The following is a 22,065-nucleotide window of genomic DNA, read 5'->3' on the forward strand; positions in this document are numbered from 1 at the left end:
AGCATCAGTGCTTGCTGAGTGAAGCATCCCCTCATCTTTCAGCTCAGTTCTCTTGTAATCACAAAATGTGACAGGCCTGAAACCACCCACCAAAGCATTATAGAATTAGCCACATGAGGGAATATGCATCTGTACCTGGGTATGTGTGTGCGCATTTTATATCAGTGGCGAATTGCCAGATTTGAAGCTGATCATTTTGCTGTTGATTACTGATCCAGTTTCATTGCTTCTTATTGCTCTGAGAAAGCACTGTATCACAAGCTAAAGTTGTAGAGGTCACTAATTTGCTCTCAAAGGCATTTTTGTATACTACAGGTATACTGTCATTTTTATTTCATTCTCCCGTTGTTTCCTTTTCAGTATCATTATTTTTTTTTAAGAAGGTCTAAAGGAAACAATTTTTTTCTTGGTTATCAAACATTACCATCATCTTATGCATAGCCACAGGCCTTGCAGCTAAAAGAAAGGACTGTATTGATTTCAGTGAGTGCTGCATTGGGCCAGATCTGAAAGTCAGTCTTTTGGTGGATGGACTCTTTTTAAAGTTCAGTTTTAAGGCAGACCCAAGTTTTAAAAAAGAAGACCTTCTGGATTGCTTTTCATTCATCTTGAGAATGATGTGAAAAGAACACCTGGTAGCACCTATGAGGAGCATAGCGGGTTGGTGAGTGCACAGTTTCCTTTCCTCCACTCCCCTTACAGACACACATCTCTGACTTTTGCATGTAATTTGCTTTAAAAATATCTGCAGAGGACCTGGGTAGGAAACCGCAGGGGAAATCTTGCAACGTTTTCTCGAAAATAGCTTCTCCTGGTTTTCTCTTTGCTTGACTGGGAAAGGTGTATGGAAAGACTTCTAGGACGCAACCTCCTCAAGCACTCTCATGATCCAGATGTTTTCTGATTCATGATTTTCTAACTGTAGCATTTTGATGAGGTTCCTGGCTTGATTTTGCTAAAATAAAACACTCCCAGCAATCGAGTGTGGAAAACATGATTAGTGGTTAGAAGTTGAAAGCAAGAGCCAGGACGTTCAGGTTCTGCTTCTCAATTAGCCACTGACTCGGGTAATTCATGTCACTCCTCATACTTCAATTTCTTCCTTATAGCATATTACTTACTTCCAGAGTGTTGTCTTAATGCTTAATTTATTCATGTCCATGAAGTCCTTAAAGATAATGAAATGAAGGGCATTAGGTGTGACATATTATTGATATTCTTCTTACTTAATATTCATCATAACTGAGGATGTAAGAAAAGCCAAATAAGTTTCCCAAACATTACAATGTTAGGATTAAATTGTGTTGCTAAAAATAGCCAAGAAATGTATTTCAGAAACCATCATGTCAGGGTTACCTGTCTTCTTTTAATATGAAGGAAATATTTGATTTAGAAAATTACGACAACAGTCCTTTTTGGCACCCCATATAGGGCTCAAAGGGTTCAAGATAATGACAGATTTTTTTTTGAATGTGCTAGATCAAATTTATGGTTGTTATTGCTTTTTAGCTATTAGTTTACAGGCTCCTATAGTTGCTATGGGGCTTGCTTGCCATACTGTAAATTAGAGTCTAGTACTCGTTAGTGGCTGCTTTTGCTTTTGCTGCTTGCTGTACTGCTTATCATCTGACTCTATTGTGCCTGGGAACATTTTGATAACAGCAGTGGCAATGTGCCTGGGCTGGCAGATGACCAGGTCATCACTGCTGTTTCTGTGCTGCTGTACTGGAAAGGCTAGAACTCCAGTATGAACTCAAGTCGAAGGGACTGTAACCTGTGGATGAGTCCATGTGGGAACAGGACACCCCAAAGTGTCTGTGGCCATGGATAAGTCTGCACCAGAACAGGTATATCTCAAAGCATCTGTGGCTATGTTTATGTCTGTGCCACAGCAGGTATATCTCCAATATGTTCCAACTAACTATCGTCACCTTTCCTTTCTTTTTGTATATACAGACAGCTATCATTCCCTTAGGCTATGAGTCATCTCTCCAAAATGTCCATTATGTTAATTTAGTCCATGAATTTGGGCTCCATCTGTCATAACAGGCCTTCAGGGCAGGAAAGAAAATGTGTGGTGTTGAATCATTGCACATTGAAGACAGTTCTGGTTCCATTGCCTCTGCACTTGTCTGATTCTATCATTGTTGCACTTTGTTCAGTTTCATCAAAGTTCATTCTTCATTAATCTGGTTGACTCTTACTGTAATACCATTAATATGGCAAATAGCAACCACAGTAGTGATGACATACAGTATTATATAGCAATTAACAATATACAATTCAAATCATTGGCTATTCTCACCCAAAATCAAATCCCCCTGAGATACACATCAGACTCCTCCATTCTCCTGTATTACCCACCGAGTGCATCCAGGTTGTTGAGCAAAAGACATCCTACAGATGGTGTTACCTTTGCTTGAGGCAGGAGTAACCCAGACTGTCTTCCCAAGCATATTTTTATGTGCACTACAGGGACTTTATGCCCTTCTACAGTATGTGAAAGTTTTGATTGGACAGGGCCAGCTCAATTGGCACATCCCCTAGTGTTGACTAACCAGGTGGCTTGTGCTAAATGTGTATCCCAATGTTGGAAGGTCCCACCATCCATTGCTCTCACGGTAATTTTTAACAGTACATTATATAATTCAGTTTTCCCAGAGGCTAGTGCATGATAAGGGATGCAATATATCCACTCAATGCCATGCTCTTTGACCCAGGTGTGTATGAGGTTGTTTCAGAAATGAGTCTCACTGTCTGGCTCAATTATTTTTTTGGGTTCCACGTCCCCATAGAACTTGCTTTTCAAGGCCCAGGATAGAATTTGGGGTGGTGGCATAGGGCACAGGTTATGTTTCCAGCCATCCAGTGGTTGCTTCCCACCATTGTAAGGACATAGTGCTTGCCTTAGTGGGTTTGTGAGAGTGTGCCAGGCTTCCCCATATTTATATTTCAGCAATCACCCTCCATGCCAGAGAGGATTTAACCTCTTGGCTTGCTTGATCACAGTGCATGTCTCACATTCATGGATAATCTGTCCATGGTTAAGTTCACCCCTCGATCATGAGCCCATCTATATATTGCATCTCTTTATGATGTCCTGAGGTATCATGGGCCCATTGAGCTATAAATAATTCACCCTTATGTTACCAGTCCAGATCTACCTGGTGTCATTCCAGTCTTAGCAGCCTGATCCGCTTGCTGGTTGCTTTTATAAATAGATGTTCTTCAGTGGCCTGACTCTTGGGTACATGAGCATCTACATGACATAGTTTTACAACCAGGTTCTCTACCTGGTCAGCAATATCTTGCCACAATGTAGCAGCCCAGATGGGTTTATCTCTGTGCTGTCAGTCTGCTTCCATTTATGCAGGGCATTTCCCACAATCTGTGAGTCAGAGTAGAGTGGCACTGGCCACTTTTCTTAGTCAGCAATATCTAAACCCCGCTGGATGGTTTTCCATTTATTCCAAAATGACTCGATTCACCTTGTCCTTCAGCAGTTTCTGTGACTTGTCATGTAGGACACCATACAGCATCTTTCCATCTCCTCCAATGCTTTCCCATGTCCTGCTGGGGGAATTCAACCACCCTGACATCTGCTGGAAAAGTAGCACGGTGAGTTGTAGGCAATCCAAGAGACTCCCGGAGTGCAATGAGGATAACTTCTTAAGCCAGATAACAGATGGTCTTACCAGAGAGGATGTGATACTGGACTTGATATTCAACAATGAAAGTGAGCTAATTGGTGACATCAAGACTGGAGGTAGCCTGGGCTGCAGTGATCATGTGCTCATGTAGTTTACAGTCCTGAGGGATGCGGGTCAGGCAAAGAGTAAAGTCAGGACCCTGAATTTTAGGAAAGCAAATTTCCAGCTCTTCAAGGAGTTAGCCAATGGGACCCCCTGGGAAATCGCCCTCAAAGAAAAGGGAGAAGAATAGAGCTGGAAGATCTTTAAGGTTTCTTTCCATAGAGCTCAAGAGCTCTCAGTCCCCAGGTGTAAGAAATCAGGTAAGGAAGACAAAAAACTGGCATGGCTGAGTCAAAACCTGATGGTCAAACTAAACGGCAAGAAGGAAATGCACAGGCAATGGAAGCAGGGACAGGTATCCCAGGAAGAGTATAGGGACACTGCCCAGTTGAGCAGAGATGGGGTAGGGAAGGACAAGGCACAGCTGGAGCTGAACTTATCAAGGGATGCAAAGAATAACAAGAAGGACTTCTACAGGTATGTCAACCAGAAATGGAAGAACAAAGGAAGTGTACCCCCTCAATGAGCAAGACTGGTAAATTGGTAACAACGGATGAGGAGAATGCTGAGGTACTCAACTTCTTTGCCTCAGTCTTCATGGGCAAGCTCTCTTCCCACACCTCTTGAGTGGACGAAATGCAAGACAGGAACTGGGGGAGCAAAGTCCCTCCCACTGTAAGAGAAGATCAGGTTCTCGACCACTTGAGGAACCTGAATATACATAAATCTATGGGACCTGATGAGATGCATCCCAGAGTCCTGAGGAAATTGGCTGATATAGTTGCCAAGCCACTCTCCATGACATTTAAGAAGTCATGGCAGTCAGGTGAAGTCCCTGATGACTGGAAAAAGGAAACATTGCACCCATTTTTAAAAAGGGTAGAAAGGAGGACCCTGGGAACTACTGACCTGTCAGTCTCACCTCTGTTCCTGGGAATATCATGGAACACATCCTCCTAGAAGGTATGCTAAGGCATATGGAGGACAGGGAGGTGACTTGAGACAGCCAGCATGGCTTCACCAAGGGCAAGTCCTCCCTCACCAACTGAATGGCCTTCTACAATAGAGTAACAACATCAGTGGGCAAAGGAAGGTCTACAGATGTCTTCTATCTGGACTTCTGTAAAGCCTTTGACGCAGTCCCACACAACATCCTTCTCTCTAAATTGGAGAGATACAGATTTGGTGGGCAGAGTGTTTGGTGGATGAAGAATTGGTTGGATGGTTGCATCCAGTAGTGATCAATGGCTCAGTATCCTGATGGACACCAGTAACAAGTGGTGTCCCTCAGGTGTCCATATTTGGACCAGTATGGTCTAATATCTTCTTCAGTGATATAGACAGTGGGATCTGCTGCTGGACCTGTCCTAACAAACCAAGAAGTACTGGTTGGAGATGTCACGGTTGGGGGCAGCCTCAGCTGTAGCGATCATGAGATGGAGTTCGGGATCCTGCATGGAGGAAGCGGGAAAATAAGTAGGACTATAACCATGGACTTCAGCAAGGTCAACTTTGGTGTCTTCGAGGTCCTGCTTGGAAGAATACCATGGGATAGGGCTCTAGAAGGTAGGGGGGTCCAAGAGAGCTGGCTAATATTCAATCATCACTTCCTCCAAGCCCAAGACCGATGCATCCCTATAAGGAAGAAATCAACTAAAGGGAGTAAGAGGCCAGCATGGATGAATAAGAAACTCCAGTCAAAATTAATGTGGAAGAAGAATGTTTATGTAATGTGGAAAAAGGGACAGACTGCCTGGGAGGAATACAAGGAAACAGAGTATGCAGGGATGCAATGAGGAAGGCCAAGCTCCACTTGGAAGCAAATCTGGCCAGGGATGTCAAGCACAACAAGAAGGGCTTCTTCAAGTACATCATCAATAAAAGGAAGGTTAGGGAAAATGTAGGTCCACTGCTGAATGAGTGATGACAGATGATACAGAGAAGGCAGAGTTACTGAATGCCTTCTTTGCTTCTGTCTTTACTGCTAAAAGTGGCCCTCAGGTATTCCAGACCCTAGAGATAGAAGAGAAAGACAGGCAGAAGGAAGACTTTCCCTTGGTTGAGAAGGATCAGGTTAGAGATAGTCTACAAAAACTGGACATCCACAAATCCATGGGCCCTGATGGGATGCACCCACAAATGCTGAGAGAGTTGGCAGATGTTATTGTAAAGCCATTCTCCATTATTTTTGAAAGGTCTTGGAGAACAGAAGAGGTGCCTGAGGACTGGAGGAAAGCCAACATCACTCCAGTCTTCAAAAAGGGCAAGAAGGATGACCCAGGAAACTACAGGCCAGTCAGCCTCATCTCCATCCCTGGAAAGGTATTGGAACGGCTCATTCTGGGTGTCATCTCCAAGCATGTGGAGGAAAAGAAGATTATCAGGAGTAGTCAGCACGGGTACACCAAAGGGAAATAATGTTTGACCAACCCGATAGCCTTCTATGACGATATGACTGGCTGGGTAGACTAGGGAAGAGCAGTGGATGTTGTCTACCTTGACTTCAGCAAGGCTTTTGACACCGTCTCTCACAACCTCCTCATAGGCAAGCTCAAGAAGTGTGGGCTGGATGAATGCACGGTGAGATGGATCATGAACTGGCTGGATGGCAGAGCTCAGAGGGTTCTGATCAATGGTGCAAAGTCTGTTTGGAGGCCTGTAGTTAGTGGGGTTCCCCAGGGGTCAGTATTAGGTCCAGTCCTGTTCAACCTGTTCATCAATGACCTGGATGAAGAGACTGAGTGCACCCTCAGCAAGTTTCCTGATGATACCAAACTGGGAGGAACGGCTGACACACCAGAAAGATGTGCTGCCATTCAACGAGACCTGGACAGGCTGGAGGACTGGGCAGAGAACCACCTGATGAAGTTCAACAAAGGCAAATGTAAGGTCCTGCACCTGGGGAGGAATAACCCCAGGCACCAGTACAGGTTAGGGGTGGGCCTGCTGGAAAGCATCATTACAGAGAATGACTTGGGAATTCTGGTCAACAACAGGTTGACCATGAGCCAGCAATGTACCCTTGTGGCCAAGAAGGCCAACGGTATCCTGGAGTGCATTAAGAAGAGTGTGACCAGCAGGTCAAAGGAGGTTATCCTCCCCCTCTACTCTGCCCCGGTGAGGTCACATTTAGAGTACTGTGTCCATTTCTGGGCTCCCCAGTTTAAGAAGGATAAGGAATTACTGGAGGGAGTCCAGTGGCGGTCTACGAAGATGATTAGGGGCCTAGAGCACCTTTCTTTTGAGGAAAGACTGAGAGAGCTGGGTCTGTTCAGCCTGGAGAAGAGAAGACGGAGAGGGGATCTCATCAGTGTTTATAAATATCTCAAGGGTGGATGTCAAGAGGATGGGACCAGACTTCTTGCAGTGGTGCCCAACAATAGGATGAGGGGCAACAAGCACAGGCTGAAGCATAGAAGGTTCCATCTGAATTTGAGGAGAAACTACTTTGAGGGTGCCAGAGCACTGGAGCAGGCTGCCCAGAGAGGTTGTGGAATCTCCTCTGGAGACATTCAAGACCTGCCTGGATGCATTCCTGTGCAATCTGCTCTAGGTGTACCTGCTTTAGCAGGTGGGTTGGACTAGATAATCTCCAGAGGTCCCTTCCAACCCTAACCGAATATGATTCTGTGATTGAATGCACCCTCAGTAAATTTGAAGGGGACAGCTATCTGAGTGCTGTGGTTGACACGCCTGATATAGCAAAGGGATGCCATTCAGAGGGACATATACAAGCTGGAGAAATGGGCCTCATGAGGTTCAGCAAGGCCAAGTGCAAGGTCCTACACCTAGGTCAGGACAACCCCCAGTATCAGTACAGGCTGGGAGATGAAAGGATTGAGAGCAGCCCTGCAGAGAAGGACTTGGAAGTACTGGTGGATGAAAAGCTGGACATAAACTGGAAATGTGCGCTTGGAACCCAGAAGGCAAACCGTATCCTGGGATACATCAAAAGAATCGTGGCCAGGAGGTTAAGAGGTAATTCTCCCTCTTTGTTCTGCTCTGGTGAGACCCCACCTGGAATACTGCAGCTCTGGAGCCCTCAGTGCAGGAAAGACATGGACCTGTTGGAGAGGGTCCAGAGGAGGGCTGCCAGGATGATCAGAGGGATGGAACATCTCTCCTATGAGGACAGGCTGAGAGAGCTGCAGTTGTTCAGCATAGAGAAATGGTGACTCTGGGGAGAACATATTGCAGCCTTTCAGCACTTCAAAGGGGCTTATAAGAAAGATGGGGACAGAGTTTTTAGCAGGGCCTGTTGCAGTAGGTAACGGGGCAATGGTTTTAAACTAAATGAGGGGAGATTCAGGTTAGACACGAAGAAGAAATTTTTTACAATGAGGGTGGTAAAACACTGGAACAGGTTGCCCAGAGAAGTGGTATATGCTCCATCCCTGGAAATATTCAAGGCCAGGCTGGATGGGGTTCTGAGCAACCTGATCTAGTTGAAGATATCCCCGCTTATTGCACAGGGATTTGACTAGATGACCTGTGAAGGTCCCTTCTAACCCAACTATTCTATGATTCTTCTGGATCACTGTGGCAGTTGCACACTGCCCTCCCCCCCCTTTCCTTCGATGTGGAAGGTGCATGCACATGCCACTCTTCCCCAACACATCCCCCCTCTCCTTCAGTGGGGCAGTTAATAGCTCCTTTTGTTTGCCATTAGCCAGGAGAGGGGAAGAGGCACCAAGAAGTTTCAGGGCACCCATAGCCAGAGTGGGGGGGCACAGAGAAACCAAGAAGCTTCTGGAATGCCCACAGCCAGATCTGACAAGACTATAAAAATGGGGTTCCCGCTGAGGATCCCCTTTGTGTGGTCCTCTCGGAGCCGCAGGTCTGCTGCAGTCAAGAGCCCTCCCCTTAGACTGGGACACCATCTAAGGTAACCTCCCGGGACTGGGACTGCCTCACCTCCACATGTGGGTGAGTGATAACTTAATAGATATTTTCCTCACCAGATAGGCGAGTGTATTAAATGATTTCCTCGCCAAATAAGCGAGTGTAGTATCCTGGAGTCGGACGGCTCTGGCATTTTCTTGTGAGTGTGGGTATGCATGCTGTGGACCTCCATTATTCTTATTTGCTGTATCCCAATAATTTCCTCAACTGATATCCGAACCTGTATGTTACGTTACCAGAGTGCTAACTAATTGTATAAACCTTGTTTCTAATTGGTTGTTTTGCCGAACTTTCCTGGACAGAATAAAAGTCTGTTTTGGACCTTGGTTGTCCACCTACAACTAATTTTGGGGTCCCTCCATGACAGCCACTTGATAGAGCGGGCTCACAGTCATACCATAATTTGGAATATGCGTTCTCCAGAAACCCACAATGCCTAAGAAAGCTTCTGTTTCCTTTGTGCTATTTGATGGAGAGACAGCTGTTATTTTGTTCATTACACCCATTGGGATCTGACAACATCCATCTTACCATTTTTTTCCAAAAAAATTATGTCCTGTGCAGGTCCCTTGACCTTCCTTTTTTTTTTTTTTTTTTTTGGCAAAACCAGCTTTCAGAACGATTTGGACTATTTTCTTCCCTTTCTCAAAAACTTCTGCTGTATTACTCTATACAACTATGTCATCAGTGTATTGCAGGTATTCTGTAGCTTCACCTTGTTTTGGTGCAGTCTGGATCAGTCCATGATGAATGGTAGGGCTGTGTTTCCACCCTTGTTGCAGAAAATTCGAAGTGTACTGGACACCTCTCCAAGTGAAATAAAACTGTGGCCTGCACTCTGCTTCTAAGGGGATTGAGAAAAACACAATAGCAATATCATTTGTGGCGTACTACTTGGCTGCCTTTGACTTCAGTTTATATTGAAGTTCTAGCATGTCTGGCACAGCAGCACTCAGTGGCAATGTGACTTTATTCAGGCCATAATAGTCTACTGTTAGTCTTCACTTGCCATTAGACTTCTGCACTGGCATATGGGACTGTTAAAGGGTGAGCAAGTCTTGCTGATCACACTTTGTTGATGATACGGCTTAAGGATGAGAATCAGGGAGTCTCAGCTGGTGCGATATTTCCATCAGTGCATCCTTGTGATAGCAATTGCAACTTCTTGTTCTTTGCCCTCAATCAACCCTACAACAGAAGGGTCCTCCAATAGTCTGAGCAAGGTGCACAGCTGTTTAATTTCCTCCATCTTCGGGGAAGTTATGACAAAGGCCCACTGATACCCTTTTGGGTCTAGCAATTTTCCTGGAATAACCTCCTTTTATCATTGTCATTCCGGTCTTCAAAAAGGGCAAGAAGGAGGACTCGGGTAACTATAGACTGGTCAGCCTCACCTCCATCCCCAGGAAAGTGATGGAACAACTTATCATTGGTGCCATCTCAAGGCATATCAAGGATAAGAGGGTCATTAGGGGCAGTCAACGTGGCTTCACCAAGGGGAATTGTTGCGGTTGAGACAGACAAACAACATAGACCAAGTTCTTCCAGGATGAAATAAATAACTCACGCTTTTTCCATGAATAAACAGCGTTTAATCCAATTCCTTAATTGTATTCCTTAAACACGTGTTCATTGGATTCGCTCCGCCCAACACGCACACCTTTTAACAATAAGAGGTGTGCTTAAATACAGTAAGGTATCACATATTCATAATAACCCCAGGAACGCCTATACATATTCATAACCTTTCCCGCTTCTTATTAAAATGAGTCTCAGATAACCATTTTCATAGTCTCCTCCTTGACTCTTCCCTGTTGCGCCTGCACAGTGTCACTTGGTGATTTTGAGGAGGGGTCTTTGAGGGTCTTTGGATGAAGGCTCCTTCAGCTTCGTCACAGTGATCTCTTTACCTTTTTGGCTCATTATGATGAATTAGCTGGAACCAAAGCTGCCAAGTCGACCGAAACCAGACTGGCGCCCCCTTTTGCTGTAAATCTTGGCTATCTTGTCTCCTCAAGGTTACAGCTGGTGCTATAAAATTTCTTATCTTGGCATTCGATGAGGTTCTGTTTTTTTTTTTTTTTTTTTCTTAACACAATTGGTTACATACAGCTCTAAAATAGGCATTCATTATGTGGCTTAAAGTGTTAGTTCATTAGTAAGCACTTATTATGTGGTTGGTTAACCCTTAAAATGTTAGTGCCCTCTATCAATATAACTTCATAAACAAGTTTCATAACTTTTTACATAGAACTTAACCACCTTTTCCTTTTTCCAGGTTCAGAGCCCATGCCTCATTTGGTTATATCTGTAAACATTAAACATCTTAACATGAATCAAAACTGCATTTCTCACAAGGATGAAAGCAGTAGATGCCATTTATTGCCACAAGTGCATTTTTATACAGTTTTACCAATTCATGTGTCTCTTCACTATTGGTTAAAAGTTACAGCAGTAAAATCTCATTGGCTAATTTTATGAAAACCAAATACCAAGTTAAAATATGCAGATGGATCACAGTTACACTTATTCAAGACAATATCTCGATTTTTGCATTGCACCTTTGAACTGCTTACTGCTCAGCCAGGTAGAGGTGCCACTGGGTCTCCCTGACAAAACAGCTCAGGATGCGCTGGAGCCCAATCGGCATCCGCCCCCCCGCTGTTCTTTAGCAAGCTGGACTAGGCAAGGCTTTTATTAGCATCTCATCTGGCATGCTACAACTGTTATCCCCAAAACAGGATTCTTTACTTGGTGTGCATACAAAAGAGCCAAATTTAGTACACTGCGATGAGACACTGCCTATCACAGAGTTGTGCAAGTCTGAATGCTGGAATAAAGCTAGCATGCTAGAAAGAAAAGTAACAGCTATTCCACACAAAATTTCACCATCACATTCACGGAGTAAAGAACTAAATTACTCATGGTCTTCTGCATTATCGCGAAATGCACATTTTGAGTCCATGGATTCTCATGATTTAACAGTCTGCAAACTCACCGTACCACACAACAGACAGAAGACCTACTAAAATTGAAACATGCTTAAACAGATACCCACAAAGAAAACAGGTTAAAGAGGAAAACATCTATGATTGCTGTGTTATACTTAAAGACATTTCAAGGTTCTATTCTCCGGCCAGTTTTCCCAATCACTTAACTTATACAGCAGCCACCACTGATTTCAATATTTAACAAGATCCTCTTTCCACATACCAAGTGCTTTCCTATGTTCGAAAACACCTCCCAAAACCGATTTCTTAGGAACACGACTGAAAACTGTTATTTCTGACCCCATCTCGTAAGTAAAAAAATCGTGAGAATAGGGAGGGAGGGAGGGGAAGCACAGGGCTGCTCGCAGTGGGAGTGGGAAAAGTGGGGAGAAGGTTTTACGGCACACTTATACAATCAATACCACAAAGAAACAATTCTAACAACAACCAGTGAAACAATTAACTCGCATTCCTGACAAGCTGCTTGATTTTCAGAGACTCAATACACAGAAGCACATAATTTGTACTGTAAAACTCACAGACAACACGTTGATAGCAAACATTAGCATTCTCTACTGCTAATCTCAACACTAGTGCTTCCTTAGCTTCTAAGTTGTCGACCTGCTTACTGACGGTCTCTTGAAGATGGTCAATAAATTGCATGTAATTCTCATTGGGACCCTGATTAAGAGTTGTAAATGATTTGGCTGCTTTGTGAGTTTCAGGCACCTTTATCATAGCTTGATATGCAAGGTCTGTTGACTGCCTCAGGATTTCAGAAACTAATAACACCTGTAATTGTGGTGTGCCAATTAGTGTCTCTTCCAAGAGTTGGAAGACCCTTTCAATGAATCCCCATCGTTCCACCCTAAATGATCTATAGCTGTTACATTGCATAGGTCTAATTTTGCTTGAGTCTTTCATGGTTTTTATCTGATCTTGGGGCAACACGTACACATACTCCTTTTCCTTGTAACTTTTCAAGAAAATGCTGCAGACCCTCATCCTCATCCGAGTCATCAGATAAGGCAGACTTGAACAGTGCTGGAGAATCATTAGTAACAGGGGGGGTTGGAACAGTGCACTTTTTTTTTTTTCCCAAATCTAGCCCAGGTAAGCCACCTCCCCCCCACACACACTGTCTCTGCATGTTTCTGTTGCTCTTTTAATCCTCTCAAAGTCGTTAACAGTTTAGTTGTTTGTTGTTTCTTTGGATCTTTAGGTAGTGCTTTGCCCCGTAGTAACATCCTTCGTAAAGTCAGTTCCAGAAGGCTAATACCCTGCTTCTTCAGAAGCAATTCCCATGTAGATAATATAATACCCTCTTCTCTAGATAAGTCCCCCCCCCCCATTTCTGGTAGCTCACCAACTCTTGGTGTGGTGTCTTTTCAAGGATCCGGATCTTTGGCAGCTTCTCCCTGCTGCTCTATCAGCTGTACTGGGCTCCGTCTCCCCAGCTCGTCTTCAGCTGTCACAGATTCACCGCTGTCTCTTCTTCATGCGAGATCCTCTTCATGCAGGATCACGTCGGGGTCACCATATGTCGCGACTGAGATGGACAAACAACATAGACCAAGTTCTTCCAGGATGAAAGTAGTAGATGCCATTTATTGCCACAAGTGCATTTTTATACAGTTTTACCAGTTTATGTGTCTCTTCATTATTGGTTACAAGTTACAGCAGTAATATCTCATTGGCTATTTTTGCTATCATCAATGTTACTCTTTTACTCCCTTCTCTCTCATGGGTATACCTTAATATCTCCAGATACGCCTTTACTCCCAACTTTCTTACGGGTAGGCCTTAATATCTTCAAGGCTAACTTCTGTTCCCATGCCCTCCGTCAGGGAATCCATGCACCCACTGTAGTCACCCACAGGATAGTCATGCTTGACCAACCTCATAGCCTTTGATGAAGACATAAGGAGGTGGATGGATGATGGCAGAGTGGTGGATGTGGTCTACCTTGACTTCAGTAAAGCATTTGACACAGTCTCTCACAGCATTCTCACAGCTAAACTGAGGGAGTCTGGTCTGGACGATCGGGTATTGAGGTGGACTGCAAACTGGCTGAAGGGAAGAAGCCAGAGAGTCGTGGTCAATGGGGCGGAGTCTAGTTGACGGCCTGTATCTAGTGGAGTGCCTCAAGGGTCAGTACTGAGGCCAGTATTATTCAATATATTCATCAATGACTTGGATGAGGGAATAGAGTGTACTGTCAGCAAGTTTGCTGATGACACTAAGCTGGGAGGAGTGGCTGACACGCCAAAAGGCTGTGCTGCCATCCAGCGAGACCTGGACAGGCTGAAAAGTTGGGCGGGGAAAAATTTAATGACATATAACAAGGGCAAGTATAGAGTCTTACATCTGGGTAGGAACAACCCCAGGTTCCAGTATAAGTTAGGGAATGACCTATTAGAGAGCAGTGTAGGGGAAAGGGACCTGGGGGTCCTGGTGGACAGCAGGATGACCATGAGCCAGCACTGTGCCCTTGTGTCCAAGAAGGCCAATGGCATCCTGGGGTGTATTAGAAGGAAGGTGGTTAGCCGGTCGAGAGAGGTTCTCCTTTCTCTCTACTTGTGGAGAGTTTTTGGAAGAAAGAGGACATGGTCTGTGTGCTGTGAACAAGCCAGAGCTTGATGTAGGCCAGGACCTGCATGGAGGGTTGTCTGGAGACACCAAAGACAGAACGGAAGTCACTTAAGTAAACAGAAGCTGGTCTATCCTCAACCCAGGCTGCAGGAGGGGCGCTGTCGTCACTGCGTGTGAACAGCTCATGGACAGTGCCCTGCAGCTAATCACCATGGGGGGGGGGACGCGTGACTGCAGAGAGTGACTAATCATAGCCTGTGCTTGTCGGGTGACCACTAAGTAAAGAGTATGTATGTGTTGGTAAAACGTATATTGGGGGACATTGATATTCAATGTGTTTTTAAAATGTTCATTAAAGAGCATTGATGTTAAACTCATATTGAGCCCGAATCTCTGTCCTCGCCGGTCCGCCCGTCACACTCAAAGAGACTTACCATGCAAATTCTTCATTCTCCACATCTGGTAGCAGAGGATGGTTAGCAAAAGTAAGATCTCCGGAGTGCCATTTACTGCGGTAAGCAGCATTCATTAAAAGACGGAGCCAAACCGGGTTGTAGGAGAGTGTGCTTTGTCCAGTAACAAAAGACAAGCACCAGACGAGCTGGCCACTTGCCTCCTACTGAAAAGACTGCTTGCGCCTAAAAGCATCAGAATGGAGCTCGAGGCAGCTGCGGCGCTGTCGACGACTATTCTCTCTAAGAGAGGTATCAAATCGTCACAGGAAAAGTTAATCACATTGATTACATTAGCCCATGTGAAAAATGCAGTTGTGATTCGTGCTAAGATGTTTAATGTTTACAGATATAACCAAATGAGGCACGGGCTCTGAACCTGGAGAAAGGTGGTTAAGTTCTATGTAAAAAGTTATGAAACTTGCTTATGAAGTTATATTGACAGAGGGAACTAACATTTTAAGGGTTAACTAAACTTATAATGGGTGCCTACTAACAAGCTAACACTTTAAGGCTTAGTCACACAATAAATGCTTAGTTTAGAGCTTTATGTTAAGAAGAACAGAACCCCATCGAATGCCAAGATAAGAAGTTTTACTGCACCTAGCTGTAAACTTGAGGAGACAAGATAACGAAGATTTACAGCAAAAGGGGGCGCCAGTCTGGTTTCATTCAACTTGGCAGCTTGGGTCCCAGTCAATTCAACATAATGAGCCAAAGGTAAAAAGTTCACTGTGATGAAGCTGAAGGAGCCTTCATCCAAAGACCCCCAAAGACCCCTCCTCAAATTCACCAAGTGGCACTGCGCAGGCGCAACAGGGGAGGGTCTATGGAAATGGTTATCTGAGACTCATTTTAATCAGAAGCGGGGAAAGGTTATGAATATGTATAGGCGTTCCTGGGGTCATTATGAATATGTAATACTTTACTGTATTTAAGCACACTTTTTATTGTTTAAAGGTGTGCGTGTTGGGCGGAGTGAATCCCCCGCGCACCCAGCGCTGTTTTGCTTATGCTCTAATGAACACGTGTTTAAGGAATACAAGGAATTGGATTAAATGTTTATTTTATCCATAAAATAAGCGTAAGTTATTTATTTCACCCAGAAATGGGGACACTTTAAAGAAATTCCACTTTTGTTTTCCCCAACGGAGTGGAGATTATTGGGGGACACTATGTGGGATAAGACTATCAGAGGGGAAGAAGAGAAAGAAATCAAAGCTCTGAGAGATTTGTGGAGAACCGTGTTAGAGACATTAGAAGTTATGAAGGCAGAGCAAAGTGCTGCAATGGCGGCTGCGAAAGCGCATGCACCCGAACAGACCTGTGCTGATCAAAGTTGTCGGCCGAAAGAGAGGAAGTGCCTGTGGGCTACTTTGTGGGGTCTGCCTGCTGTTCGAGGTGGTCGAGGGGTCCCGGCTCAGCCAATACTCTCGCATTCGGATCTGCAGCGAGAGTTAGAGGCTCTGCCCTCCACAAAAGGAGAACCGGAAGTTTCCCCGTCTGAGTCTCTGGGGCAATCTGAGAAGAAAGCGGAAATGCAACCAGGGGACTGTCAGGATGTGGGAGGCCCTGAGTGCCGCCCTCCTCCTACAGCTCCGCCTCCGCCTTACCCCGTGTCAGACACCTCCTCCTCTGAGACTACCGCGTCATCCTCATGGCCGGGCCGGGTCGGGCCGCAGCACCAGGGGCCAATGCCACCCTCTGACGTACCTCCACAAATCCATGCGGAGGGATCCTGTGAGCCTCCTTTTACGTCATTGGGCTCACCCCAAGGAGTAGAGCATTCACTGCAAGTTATTATCAGTAAGCTTGAACAACTTAACTTGCGAATATCAGATGTAGAGAAAAATAAGAGACAAGTCGGGTATCAAAAAACAGGTTGCCTTCCACAAACAATGCAACCAAAGGTACCCATAGAATCTACTGACCAGCCACAGCCTTGACCAGGCAGATGGTCATGGATCATTAAAGATGCCATCCTAGAAGGGGATTGGTCTCCAGCAAAATTAGCCCTACCGGTAATTCAAAATCCGAACACCCAGACAGCGGTATGGGAACCACATGAATGGAAAATTTTACAGCAAGCCAAACAAGCAATCACCAACTATGGGATACGTTCAGAAGCTACCAGACAAATACTGCATTGGATTTTTACCGCTGACTTATTGTGTCCCATGGACTGCCAAAGTTTAATGCGTTTGTTACTAACTCCAGCACAATTCCTCCTGTGGGAATCGGCCTGGTATCAACGAGTGCAGCAAGAAACAGTCAAACACACCAGTCCAAATGACCCATTAACCAAAGTGGTACCCGATGCCTATACGGGTCGTGGACAGTACGCTACAATAGAAGTGCAACTGTGATTTATTGCTGAAGTTCACCGGAAAGCTGCACAACTTGCTCTAGATGCTTTCTTAACTTTACCAGAACCCTTAGCTCCCTCGTTCAGCGGAATACACCAAGGTACTACAGAAAATTTCACGCATTTTATTGACCGGCTACATGAAGGAATAATGCAAAACCCGGATTTGTCAGAAGAAATGAAAAACCAAATGTTTCGGTTGCTAGCCTTCGATAATGCAAATTCAAAGATCAAACAAATATTAGCAACTCTGCCACCAGGATCTTCAGTAGAACAAATGCTGACATGAGTAGCCAGAACAGAAGAACACTGAAAAGCGGAGGTGATGGCTGCCGCTTTTGAAGGGGTCATGCAGAGATCTTTTCGACAAGTTAGCCAGCAAGTCTCATCTACAATCCAAGCAGTTGTACCAGCAGTTCAGCGATCTACAAATAAACCATATAAATCATCATACAATGCCTGTCATTGCTGTGGAAGTAAAGAACACATGCGAGTGAATTGTACTGCAGCAGTTTGGTGTGACATATGCCAATCTAACACTCATACTACAAAAACTTGCCGGAGATTGGGAAACAGTCAAGTGAGTGCAAACAGAGTGCATGCGAAGACACAAAGAACATCTCCAAACCTGTATTACAAACAGCAACCAACTGTGAACCAGGTTTCTTTCACCTCAACAAGCCAAGCACCGCAGGAAGCCTCGGAGTTGATGTGGAAACAGCAGTAGATATAACATTGGCCGATACTGCAGTTCATAAAATACCAACAAATGCTAAAGGACCTTTATTTCGACAAAATAGTCTCATTGGAGGTTTGTTGATTGGCCGTTCTTCTGCTGGTATCAAAGGTCTTATAGTAATACCAGGGTTAATTGATGCAGATTTCACAGGAATTGTTCAAATCATGGTCTACACTCTGCATCCACCAATTTTTATTCCCTCCGGGAGTAAAATAGCTCAGGTAGTAGCATTGGAAAACTGCCTACCAATGCTTCCAGGAGTTCCTCCAGCATCCTCAACAGAAAGGGGCAATAAAGGATTTGGATCGACAGGTCCTGCAGTTTGCTTCACCTCATCAATGACTCAGCGTCCCATGTTACGTGTACAACTATTTCAATCTGATTCTACTGTTATTGTAGATGTGAATGCAATGCTTGATACTGGAGCCAATTTCTCCATCATTAGTCGATCCAAATGGCCACAAAAATGGAAACTTCAAAAATCAGTCTTTCCTACTGTAGCTGGAGTAGGGGGTCAAACTATTCCAAATATAAGTGTTGATCTCATTTCCATTGTTTTCCCTGAAGGTCAATGTGTAACCCTTAGGGTGTATGTAATGGAATTGCCAAGCAGCCTTGAGACGCTTATCGGACGTGACGTCTTGGGGCAGCTTGGTGCCATATTAACTACTTCACCTTTTCCTTAGTGGTCACTGGAGAGCAGTCGCCCAACCCTCCATTGACCTGGTTAACTGATAACCCAGTTTGGGTTGACCAGTGGCCATTAATGCAAGAGCGACTGCAAAAGGCACATGAATTAGTAGAAGAGCAATTAGTTGCAGGGCACATCAAGCCTTCTACTAGTCCATGGAATACCCCAATTTTTGTAATACCAAAAAAGAGTGGAAAGTGGCGATTATTACATGACTTGCGAAGGGTAAATGATCAAATGCAAGCCATGGGTGCCTTACAGCCTGGATTACCATCACCTGTAATGTTACTGGAAAATTGGCATATTCTAATTGTAGATTTAAAGGATTGTTTCTTTACCATTCCTTTACATGAGCAAGATACACAGTGTTTTGCATTTACACTGCCTTCTGTAAACAAAGTGGAACCATCTAAGAGGTATGAGTGGGTAGTGTTACCGCAAGGCATGAAAAATTCTCCTACACTGTGCCAAATGTATGTTGCATGGGCACTTCAACCCATTCATGCATCATGGAAACAAACAATTATTTGCCATTATATGGATGACATTCTGTTCTGTCAACAAGCTGAGTTCACAGAAGGTTCCATAGCCCAAATTACGATCAAACTCAAAGAAAAGGGGTTGGTTATAGCTCCAGAGAAAGTTCAAAAGTCTGCACCTTGGAAATACCTTGGTTGGTCCATTTGTGATGCGCAGATTCGTCCACGAAAAATCGAATTACATACTGATTTACAGACATTAAATGATGTCCAAAAATTGTTAGGGGACATTCAATGGATTAGAAATTGCGCAGGCATTACTAACAATGACATAGCACCTCTTACTTCACTTCTGAAAGGAGGTGATCCTGCTAAGAAAGTAAGCTTAGAATCCGTGCACCTCAAATGTCTTTCCGATATTATACAAAAAGTACAGACAAATTGGTCTAGCCGAAGACTTTCTGATCAACCAATTCCCCTTCTTATTAGCAATCTAGAACATCCATGTGCAATCATCTGCCAGTGACAAAACAAAGATGGGGAATTCCCCATAGATCTCGCTGCAGATTTTTCCTTTTGTGCCACTGTCAGATTGAAAACAGAAAATGATTTACTATTATTAGAATGGGTTTTTCTTAGTGTCCAACCAAAATTCAGCATTCAAACAAGACCAGAATCAGTTGGAGAACTAATTAGAAAAGGAAGATATCAAATAATAGAAATTAGCGGTCAAGAACCCGACGACATTAGTATTCCAATAAATGGAGCTGACCTAGAATGGTGGCTGAGAAATTCGGTGCCTATTCAGAATGCATTATTAGGATTTACAGGCAAGGTACATTCACGACAACCAAAAGGAAAGCTATGGCAATTCCTTAGAACAAATCAGTGGTTAGAGAGAAGCAAAGTAAAAGCAAAACCTGTCAAAGGGCTTACAGTATATACAGATGCAGGAAAACGAAGACACCAGGCAGCATGTGTCTGGCAAGAGAATAGTCAGTGAAAACAGCATTTAATTGAAGGTTCAAAAGAGGATTCATTACAGACTTTAGAGCTTACGGCAGTAATATGGGCCTTAAATAATTGGCTGAAGTCTGCTTTAAATGTTGTCACAGATTCTTTGTATGTAGCAGGCGTAATACCAAGAATGGAAAATGCTCTGCTAAGACAATAGAATAATCCTCGATTAGGAAAATTGTTTGTACGGTTGAGAGCTATTTTCAGTCAAAGAAAAGAACCCTGCTGTATGATTCACATTCGCAGTCATCAATGGAATCTTGGTCTAGGTGAAGGAAATCAAATTGCAGATAGTTTAGTAAGTTCAGTACAGCACATGCCTCCAACGGATAAGTTCCAAAAAGCAAGACAAAGTCATGAGAGCTTTCATCAGAATGCCAGAGGTCTGCAAAGACAATTCGATTTAACTTTAAATGAAGCAAGAAGCATTGTACAGGCATGTCCCTAGTGTGGAAGCCAGATGCTAGGTATAGGAATCGGTGTCAATCCTCAAGGTTTAAAAGCCTTAGAAGTATGGCAAATGGATGTGACACATGTGCCAGAATTTGGAAGACTTAAATATGTGCATGTCACAATTGATACTTTTTCAAAAATGATATGGGCTACTGCTTTACCAAGGGAAAAAGCACAACATGTATGTAAACATCTCACAGCTTGCTTTGCTGTAATGGGTGTCCCAGAAAAGATTAAGACAGACAATGGCCCTGCCTATGTTAGTCAGAAAGTTAGAACTTTTCTAATGAAATGGGGAGTGCAGAGAGAAATTCCATCAGAGTTCCAAACCCGAGCGGACGGAGGAAGAAATGCGGTCGACCCAATATGAGAGATAAAGCATACTTCGACTTTATTGCCCGAGATAGCGTGCATTTATACCAAATACCAAAATTATGCATACTTGTCTCTATCTAATAGGCTAAGCACTAAAAGGTTACATTTACTTACTCCACCTACTTGGGTTTAGCTAGCTATGCGCATCCCGCATTCTTCTGACTCTTATCTCTTCAAGGATATCCTGACCCTGCCTTAGTTAGTACTTTTCCGTTCCCCCCTTTCCCACGGCCTAATAGACAAGCTAACTAAGGCCTACTTATGTCAACTAAAATGGGCTCTGCTCGTACAGTTGCTTGGTGGACTCATGTCCGTGCTCCTTGAGCCAATCCTCGACAGGGGAGTGAAACACGTTACAGGTATACCTCATTCCCCAACAGGCCAAGGAATCATTGAGAGGGCACATCAAATGATTAAAGGGTATTTGAACAAACAGAAACAAGAAGAGTTAGACTGTCAACAGCATTTAGCAAAGGTGTTGTTTACCTTGAATTATTTATGTTTAACTGGAGACCATGAGGAGCCTCCTGTAATCATCCATCATTATCAGATCAGACTAGGAAGAAAAAACACTCTACCTGAATTTATGGTGAGGTATTGCGATCCCACCACTGGAATGTGGAAGGGACCGGTACCTGTTATTTTTAATGGTAGAGGGCATATGTGTCTCTCCACAGATCAAGGTCCATTGTGGGTTCCAAGACAAGCAGTAAAGCTGGAGTTGAAGCACGTTCAATCAAATCAACTTCCTGCAACAGAACCTTCGGAGGACACAGAGTGAAGCGTAACCCTTGCATTAACTTAGCAGTGACATGTATGTGTAATATAGTTCTATAAGTAGGTCTTGATAAAGTGTTAAGCATGTGGAAAATTTGTATCTTTTTCATTCTCTTGAGAAGCAATCTAGTTCCTGGGTTTTTGTTAAGAACTGCTTTTGATTCTCGTCAAAATGTATGGGTAGCATTAGGAAGGTCTTTAAACACCACTATCTTCTGAACACCCAGCACACCGTTTGTTAAATCAAAGTTCTTGGAATTTGTTTGATCAATCCACTGCGATATTCAAACAGCAATGGAATACCTCAAGTTTGCTAAGAGGAAAAATATTAGCACATGGTTTGAAGACTAAGACTCCCCATAGGTCTTGTGTTCAAGTCCCTTCACCAGTCGTGTTGCTCTTCTCTGGACCCGCTCCAGCACTTCAATATCTTTCCTGAACTGAGGGGCCCAGAACTGAACACAATACTCCAGGTGTGGCC

At 43.9% G+C, this 22,065-nt stretch overlaps 1 long non-coding RNA gene across 1 annotated transcript; it reads right to left on the reverse strand.

Moving 5' to 3' along the window:
- Positions 1 to 10,223: 10,223 nt before the first annotated feature.
- LOC135577086 (uncharacterized) lies at positions 10,224 to 16,225 on the reverse strand. The gene is made up of 4 exons (XR_010468683.1): positions 16,013 to 16,225; positions 14,671 to 14,931; positions 13,544 to 13,714; positions 10,224 to 13,193 (listed from the first exon to the last, which is right to left on the reverse strand). It is a non-coding gene; the product is annotated as an uncharacterized LOC135577086 (long non-coding RNA).
- Positions 16,226 to 22,065: the final 5,840 nt, after the last annotated feature.

Source organism: Columba livia, chromosome W, assembly GCF_036013475.1.
Source record: "Columba livia isolate bColLiv1 breed racing homer chromosome W, bColLiv1.pat.W.v2, whole genome shotgun sequence".
In the NCBI taxonomy this organism is placed as follows: domain Eukaryota; kingdom Metazoa; phylum Chordata; class Aves; order Columbiformes; family Columbidae; genus Columba; species Columba livia.